Genomic DNA, 8,645 nt, shown 5'->3' on the forward strand with positions numbered 1-8,645 from the left:
AGTGTTGGAGGATAATTGTGCCGCTTTACAAGTTCGCAGCCAAAATGGCCGAGCCATATAATTGCTGAGTTATGTTTGCAGACTCCTTTGGAGGCACTGGTTTGACTCCCATTTCTGACAAGAACTGTATTCCTCTGCTGAGGATTAGAAGACAGCAAATAAATTGTTAATTATTGGAGAGTGGAAAGCTATCTGATCTCTGCCATTCATTGGCAATCTGCAGTGTTCAAAAACTTTGATGTCATGTTCAACTTTTTGCACATCTGTACAAGTTTGATGTGATTATTAGGTGCAACACACTAGATCAATCTAATGTGGCAGTGCCATACACAAGATGGGTGTAATGTCGAGGTGTAAAGCAAGAGTAAACAGGTCATAACTGGGGAGAAACTCTTCCCATATGGCTGCAATTTTGAGGTTCCATGGTGTAATGGTGAGCACTCTGGACTTTGAATCCAGCAATCTGAGTTCAAATCTCGGTGGAACCTTATTCTCTTTAAAAATTTACAGTTGGCAATAATCCTCTCCTATAATGTTAGTGATCATAGTGACTGAGATTTGTTAATGACAAACATCACTAATATCAGGCATTCTCACTGCATATTTGTCAACATGCATGAGAGCTACTCGCTAAACCTATGTTGTGATTACAAGCAGAACATTAGTCAACCCTTTAGCAGTGCATAGTGTCACAGGATAATTGTGCCGCTTTACAAGTTCGCAGCCAAAATGGCCGAGCCATATAATTGCTGAGTTATGTTTGCAGACTCCTTTGGAGGCACTGGTTTGACTCCCATTTCTGACAAGAACTGTATTCCTCTGCTGAGGATTAGAAGAGAGCAAACAAATTTTTATTGATAGGAGAGGTGAAAGCAGTCTAATCTCTGGCATGCATTGGCAATCTGCATTGTTAAAAAACGTTGATGTCAATGTGTCACGTTCAACTTTTTGCACATCTGTACAAGTTTGATGTGATCATTAGGCGCAACACACTAGATCGATCTAATGTGGCAGTGCCATACACAAGATGGGTGTAATGTCGAGGTGTAAAGCAAGAGTAAACAGGTCATGACTAGGGAGAAAGTCTTCCCATATGGCTGCACTCTTCAGGTTCCATGGTGTAATGGTGAGCACTCTGGACTCTGAATCCAGCGATCTGAGTTCAAATCTCGGTGGAACCTTATTCTCTTTAAAAGTTTACAGTTGGCAATAATCCTCTTCTATAATGTTAGTGATCATAGTGACCGACATTTGTTAAAGACAAACATCACTAATATCAGGCATTCTCACTGCAGATTTGTCAACATGCATGAGAGCTACTCGCTAAACCTATGGTTTGATTACAAGCAGAACTTTAGTCAACCCTTTAGCAGTGCATAGTGTTGGAGTATAATTGTGCTGCTTTACAAGTTCTCAGCCAAAATGGCCGAGCCATATAATTGCTGAGTTATGTTTGCAGACTCCTTTGGAGGCACTGGTTTGACTCCCATTTCTGACAAGAACTGTATTCCTCTGCTGAGGATTAGAAGACAGCAAATAAATTGTTAATTATTGGAGAGTGGAAAGCTATCTGAATCTCTGCCATTCATTGGCAATCTGCAGTGTTCAAAAACTTTGATGTCATGTTCAACTTTTTGCACATCTGTACAAGTTTGATGTGATTATTAGGTGCAACACACTAGATCAATCTAATGTGGCAGTGCCATACACAAGATGGGTGTAATGTCGAGGTGTAAAGCAAGAGTAAACAGGTCATGACTGGGGAGAAACTCTTCCCATATGGCTGCACTTTTGAGGTTCCATGGTGTAATGGTGAGCACTCTGGACTCTGAATCCAGCGATCCGAGTTCAAATCTCGGTGGAACCTTATTCTCTTTAAAAGTTTACAGTTGGCAATAATCCTCTCCTATAATGTTAGTGATCATAGTGACTGAGATTTGTTAATGACAAACATCACTAATATGAGGCATTCTCACTGCACATTTGTCAAGTGATCATAGTGACTGAGATTTGTTAATGACAAACATCACTAATATCAGGCATTCTCACTGCAGATTTGTCAACATGCATGACAGCTACTCGCTAAACCTATGTTGTGATTACAAGCAGAACATTAGTCAACCCTTTAGCAGTGCATAGTGTCGGAGGATAATTGTGCCGCTTTACAAGTTCCCAGCCATATAATTGCTGAGTTATGTTTGCAGACTCCTTTGGAGGCACTGGTTTGACTCCCATTTCTGACAAGAACTGTATTCCTCTGCTGAGGATTAGAAGACAGCAAATAAATTGTTAATTATTGGAGAGTGGAAAGCTATCTGATCTCTGCCATTCATTGGCAATCTGCAGTGTTCAAAAACTTTGATGTCATGTTCAACTTTTTGCACATCTGTACAAGTGTGATGTGATTATTAGGTGCAACACACTAGATCAATCTAATGTGGCAGTGCCATACACAAGATGGGTGTAATGTCGAGGTGTAAAGCAAGAGTAAACAGGTCATACTGGGGAGAAACTCTTCCCATATGGCTGCACTTTTGAGGTTCCATGGTGTAATGGTGAGCACTCTGGACTTTGAATCCAGCGATCTGAGTTCAAATCTCGGTGGAACCTTATTCTCTTTAAAAATTTACAGTTGGCAATAATCCTCTCCTATAATGTTAGTGATCATAGTGACTGAGATTTGTTAATGACAAACATCACTAATATGAGGCATTCTCACTGCAGATTTGTCAAGTGATCATAGTGACTGAGATTTGTTAATGACAAACATCACTAATATCAGGCATTCTCACTGCATATTTGTCAACATGCATGAGAGCTACTCGCTAAACCTATGTTGTGATTACAAGCAGAACATTAGTCAACCCTTTAGCAGTGCATAGTGTCACGAGGATAATTGTGCCGCTTTACAAGTTCGCAGCCAAAATGGCCGAGCCATATAATTGCTGAGTTATGTTTGCAGACTCCTTTGGAGGCACTGGTTTGACTCCCATTTCTGACAAGAACTGTATTCCTCTGCTGAGGATTAGAAGAGAGCAAACAAATTTTTATTGATAGGAGAGGTGAAAGCAGTCTAATCTCTGGCATGCATTGGCAATCTGCATTGTTCAAAAACGTTGATGTCAATGTGTCACGTTCAACTTTTTGCACATCTGTACAAGTTTGATGTGATCATTAGGCGCAACACACTAGATCGATCTAATGTGGCAGTGCCATACACAAGATGGGTGTAATGTCGAGGTGTAAAGCAAGAGTAAACAGGTCATGACTAGGGAGAAAGTCTTCCCATATGGCTGCACTCTTCAGGTTCCATGGTGTAATGGTGAGCACTCTGGACTCTGAATCCAGCGATCCGAGTTCAAATCTCGGTGGAACCTTATTCTCTTTAAAAGTTTACAGTTGGCAATAATCCTCTTCTATAATGTTAGTGATCATAGTGACTGACATTTGTTAAAGACAAACATCACTAATATCAGGCATTCTCACTGCAGATTTGTCAACATGCATGAGAGCTACTCGCTAAACCTATGGTTTGATTACAAGCAGAACTTTAGTCAACCCTTTAGCAGTGCATAGTGTTGGAGTATAATTGTGCTGCTTTACAAGTTCTCAGCCAAAATGGCCGAGCCATATAATTGCTGAGTTATGTTTGCAGACTCCTTTGGAGGCACTGGTTTGACTCCCATTTCTGACAAGAACTGTATTCCTCTGCTGAGGATTAGAAGACAGCAAATAAATTGTTAATTATTGGAGAGTGGAAAGCTATCTGATCTCTGCCATTCATTGGCAATCTGCAGTGTTCAAAAACTTTGATGTCATGTTCAACTTTTTGCACATCTGTACAAGTTTGATGTGATTATTAGGTGCAACACACTAGATCAATCTAATGTGGCAGTGCCATACACAAGATGGGTGTAATGTCGAGGTGTAAAGCAAGAGTAAACAGGTCATAACTGGGGAGAAACTCTTCCCATATGGCTGCACTTTTGAGGTTCCATGGTGTAATGGTGAGCACTCTGGACTTTGAATCCAGCGATCCGAGTTCAAATCTCGGTGGAACCTTATTCTCTTTAAAAATTTACAGTTGGCAATAATCCTCTCCTATAATGTTAGTGATCATAGTGACTGAGATTTGTTAATGACAAACATCACTAATATGAGGCATTCTCACTGCAGATTTGTCAAGTGATCATAGTGACTGAGATTGGTTAATGACAAACATCACTAATATCAGGCATTCTCACTGCATATTTGTCAACATGCATGAGAGCTACTCGCTAAACCTATGTTGTGATTACAAGCAGAACATTAGTCAACCCTTTAGCAGTGCATAGTGTCACAGGATAATTGTGCCGCTTTACAAGTTCGCAGCCAAAATGGCCGAGCCATATAATTGCTGAGTTATGTTTGCAGACTCCTTTGGAGGCACTGGTTTGACTCCCATTTCTGACAAGAACTGTATTCCTCTGCTGAGGATTAGAAGAGAGCAAACAAATTTTTATTGATAGGAGAGGTGAAAGCAGTCTAATCTCTGGCATGCATTGGCAATCTGCATTGTTCAAAAACGTTGATGTCAATGTGTCACGTTCAACTTTTTGCACATCTGTACAAGTTTGATGTGATCATTAGGCGCAACACACTAGATCGATCTAATGTGGCAGTGCCATACACAAGATGGGTGTAATGTCGAGGTGTAAAGCAAGAGTAAACAGGTCATGACTAGGGAGAAAGTCTTCCCATATGGCTGCACTCTTGAGGTTCCATGGTGTAATGGTGAGCACTCTGGACTCTGAATCCAGCGATCTGAGTTCAAATCTCGGTGGAACCTTATTCTCTTTAAAAGTTTACAGTTGGCAATAATCCTCTTCTATAATGTTAGTGATCATAGTGACCGACATTTGTTAAGACAAACATCACTAATATCAGGCATTCTCACTGCAGATTTGTCAACATGCATGAGAGCTACTCGCTAAACCTATGGTGTGATTACAAGCAGAACTTTAGTCAACCCTTTAGCAGTGCATAGTGTTGGAGTATAATTGTGCTGCTTTACAAGTTCTCAGCCAAAATGGCCGAGCCATATAATTGCTGAGTTATGTTTGCAGACTCCTTTGGAGGCACTGGTTTGACTCCCATTTCTGACAAGAACTGTATTCCTCTGCTGAGGATTAGAAGACAGCAAATAAATTGTTAATTATTGGAGAGTGGAAAGCTATCTGATCTCTGCCATTCATTGGCAATCTGCAGTGTTCAAAAACTTTGATGTCATGTTCAACTTTTTGCACATCTGTACAAGTTTGATGTGATTATTAGGTGCAACACACTAGATCAATCTAATGTGGCAGTGCCATACACAAGATGGGTGTAATGTCGAGGTGTAAAGCAAGAGTAAACAGGTCATGACTGGGGAGAAACTCTTCCCATATGGCTGCACTTTTGAGGTTCCATGGTGTAATGGTGAGCACTCTGGACTCTGAATCCAGCGATCCGAGTTCAAATCTCGGTGGAACCTTATTCTCTTTAAAATTTACAGTTGGCAATAATCCTCTCCTATAATGTTAGTGATCATAGTGACTGAGATTTGTTAATGACAAACATCACTAATATGAGGCATTCTCACTGCAGATTTGTCAAGTGATCATAGTGACTGAGATTTGTTAATGACAAACATCACTAATATCAGGCATTCTCACTGCATATTTGTCAACATGCATGAGAGCTCCTTCGCTAAACCTATGTTGTGATTTACAAGCAGAACATTAGTCAACCCTTTAGCAGTGCATAGTGTCACGGAGGATAATTGTGCCGCTTTACAAGTTCGCAGCCAAAATGGCCGAGCCACATAATTGCTGAGTTATGTTTGCAGACTCCTTTGGAGGCACTGGTTTGACTCCCATTTCTGACAAGAACTGTATTCCTCTGCTGAGGATTAGAAGACAGCAAATAAATTGTTAATTATTGGAGAGGTGGAAAGCTAGTCTGATCTCTGCCATGCATTGGCAATCTGCAGTGTTCAAAAACTTTGATGTCATGTTCAACTTTTTGCACATCTGTACAAGTTTGATGTGATTATTAGGCGCAACACACTAGATCGATCTAATGTGCAGTGCCATACACAAGATGGGTGTAATGTCGAGGTGTAAAGCAAGAGTAAACAGGTCATAACTGGGGAGAAAGCTCTTCCCATATGGCTGCACTTTTGAGGTTCCATGGTGTAATGGTGAGCACTCTGGACTTTGAATCCAGCGATCTGAGTTCAAATCTCGGTGGAACCTTATTCTCTTTAAAAAGTTTACAGTTGGCAATAATCCTCTCCTATAATGTTAGTGATCATAGTGACTGAGATTTGTTAATGACAAACATCACTAATATGAGGCATTCTCACTGCAGATTTGTCAAGTGATCATAGTGACTGAGATTTGGTTAATGACAAACATCACTAATATCAGGCATTCTCACTGCATATTTGTCAACATGCATGAGAGCTACTCGCTAAACCTATGTTGTGATTACAAGCAGAACATTAGTCAACCCTTTAGCAGTGCATAGTGTCGGAGGATAATTGTGCCGCTTTACAAGTTCCAGCCAAAATGGCCGAGCCATATAATTGCTGAGTTATGTTTGCAGACTCCTTTGGAGGCACTGGTTTGACTCCCATTTCTGACAAGAACTGTATTCCTCTGCTGAGGATTAGAAGACAGCAAATAAATTGTTAATTATTGGAGAGTGGAAAGCTATCTGATCTCTGCCATTCATTGGCAATCTGCAGTGTTCAAAAACTTTGATGTCATGTTCAACTTTTTGCACATCTGTACAAGTTTGATGTGATTATTAGGTGCAACACACTAGATCAATCTAATGTGGCAGTGCCATACACAAGATGGGTGTAATGTCGAGGTGTAAAGCAAGAGTAAACAGGTCATAACTGGGGAGAAACTCTTCCCATATGGCTGCACTTTTGAGGTTCCATGGTGTAATGGTGAGCACTCTGGACTTTGAATCCAGCGATCCTGAGTTCAAATCTCGGTGGAACCTTATTCTCTTTAAAAATTTACAGTTGGCAATAATCCTCTCCTATAATGTTAGTGATCATAGTGACTGAGATTTGTTAATGACAAACATCACTAATATGAGGCATTCTCACTGCAGATTTGTCAAGTGATCATAGTGACTGAGATTGGTTAATGACAAACATCACTAATATCAGGCATTCTCACTGCATATTTGTCAACATGCATGAGAGCTACTCGCTAAACCTATGTTGTGATTACAAGCAGAACATTAGTCAACCCTTTAGCAGTGCATAGTGTCACAGGATAATTGTGCCGCTTTACAAGTTCGCAGCCAAAATGGCCGAGCCACATAATTGCTGAGTTATGTTTGCAGACTCCTTTGGAGGCACTGGTTTGACTCCCATTTCTGACAAGAACTGTATTCCTCTGCTGAGGATTAGAAGAGAGCAAACACATTTTTATTGATAGGAGAGGTGAAAGCAGTCTAATCTCTGGCATGCATTGGCAATCTGCATTGTTCAAAAACGTTGATGTCAATGTGTCAAGTTCAACTTTTTGCACATCTGTACAAGTTTGATGTGATCATTAGGCGCAACACACTAGATCGATCTAATGTGGCAGTGCCATACACAAGATGGGTGTAATGTCGAGGTGTAAAGCAAGAGTAAACAGGTCATGACTAGGGAGAAAGTCTTCCCATATGGCTGCACTCTTGAGGTTCCATGGTGTAATGGTGAGCACTCTGGACTCTGAATCCAGCGATCCGAGTTCAAATCTCGGTGGAACCTTATTCTCTTTAAAAGTTTACAGTTGGCAATAATCCTCTTCTATAATGTTAGTGATCATAGTGACTGACATTTGTTAAAGACAAACATCACTAATATCAGGCATTCTCACTGCAGATTTGTCAACATGCATTAGAGCTACTCGCTAAACCTATGGTTTGATTACAAGCAGAACTTTAGTCAACCCTTTAGCAGTGCATAGTGTTGGAGTATAATTGTGCTGCTTTACAAGTTCTCAGCCAAAATTGCCGAGCCATATAATTGCTGAGTTATGTTTGCAGACTCCTTTGGAGGCACTGGTTTGACTCCCATTTCTGACAAGAACTGTATTCCTCTGCTGAGGATTAGAAGACAGCAAATAAATTGTTAATTATTGGAGAGTGGGAAAGCTATCTGATCTCTGCCATTCATTGGCAATCTGCAGTGTTCAAAAACTTTGATGTCATGTTCAACTTTTTGCACATCTGTACAAGTTTGATGTGATTATTAGGTTGCAACACACTAGATCAATCTAATGTGGCAGTGCCATACACAAGATGGGTGTAATGTCGAGGTGTAAAGCAAGAGTAAACAGGTCATAACTGGGGAGAAACTCTTCCCATATGGCTGCACGTTGGAGGGGGTTCCTGGTGTAATGGTGAGCACTCTGGACTTTGAATCCAGCGAATTCCGAGTTCAATCTCGGTGGAACCTTATTCTCTTTAAAAGTTTAGCAGTTGGCAATAATCCTCTCCTATAATGTTAGTGATCATAGTGACTGAGATTTGTTAATGACAAACATCACTAATATGAGGCATTCTCACTGCAGATTTTGTCAAGTGATCATAGTGACTGAGATTGGTTAATG

The 8,645-nt window shown here is 40.5% G+C and overlaps 11 non-coding genes across 11 annotated transcripts; all 11 read left to right on the forward strand.

Annotated features, from left to right (window-relative positions):
* Positions 1-416: 416 nt before the first annotated feature.
* trnaq-uug lies at positions 417-488 on the forward strand. Its single transcript has one exon. It is a non-coding gene; the product is annotated as a tRNA-Gln (tRNA).
* A 621-nt stretch (positions 489-1,109) lies between these two features.
* On the forward strand, positions 1,110-1,181 carry trnaq-cug. The gene has a single exon. It is a non-coding gene; the product is annotated as a tRNA-Gln (tRNA).
* A 614-nt stretch (positions 1,182-1,795) lies between these two features.
* On the forward strand, positions 1,796-1,867 carry trnaq-cug. Its single transcript has one exon. It is a non-coding gene; the product is annotated as a tRNA-Gln (tRNA).
* A 671-nt stretch (positions 1,868-2,538) lies between these two features.
* Positions 2,539-2,610, forward strand: trnaq-uug. The gene has a single exon. It is a non-coding gene; the product is annotated as a tRNA-Gln (tRNA).
* A 695-nt stretch (positions 2,611-3,305) lies between these two features.
* Positions 3,306-3,377, forward strand: trnaq-cug. The gene has a single exon. It is a non-coding gene; the product is annotated as a tRNA-Gln (tRNA).
* A 613-nt stretch (positions 3,378-3,990) lies between these two features.
* trnaq-uug lies at positions 3,991-4,062 on the forward strand. Its single transcript has one exon. It is a non-coding gene; the product is annotated as a tRNA-Gln (tRNA).
* A 694-nt stretch (positions 4,063-4,756) lies between these two features.
* On the forward strand, positions 4,757-4,828 carry trnaq-cug. Its single transcript has one exon. It is a non-coding gene; the product is annotated as a tRNA-Gln (tRNA).
* Positions 4,829-5,440: 612 nt separating this feature from the next.
* trnaq-cug lies at positions 5,441-5,512 on the forward strand. Its single transcript has one exon. It is a non-coding gene; the product is annotated as a tRNA-Gln (tRNA).
* A 691-nt stretch (positions 5,513-6,203) lies between these two features.
* Positions 6,204-6,275, forward strand: trnaq-uug. Its single transcript has one exon. It is a non-coding gene; the product is annotated as a tRNA-Gln (tRNA).
* Positions 6,276-6,962: 687 nt separating this feature from the next.
* trnaq-uug lies at positions 6,963-7,035 on the forward strand. The gene has a single exon. It is a non-coding gene; the product is annotated as a tRNA-Gln (tRNA).
* A 694-nt stretch (positions 7,036-7,729) lies between these two features.
* Positions 7,730-7,801, forward strand: trnaq-cug. Its single transcript has one exon. It is a non-coding gene; the product is annotated as a tRNA-Gln (tRNA).
* The last annotated feature ends 844 nt before the right edge of the window (positions 7,802-8,645 follow it).

The sequence above is a fragment of the Fundulus heteroclitus genome, unplaced genomic scaffold (genome assembly GCF_011125445.2).
Source record: "Fundulus heteroclitus isolate FHET01 unplaced genomic scaffold, MU-UCD_Fhet_4.1 scaffold_128, whole genome shotgun sequence".
Lineage (NCBI taxonomy): Eukaryota > Metazoa > Chordata > Actinopteri > Cyprinodontiformes > Fundulidae > Fundulus > Fundulus heteroclitus.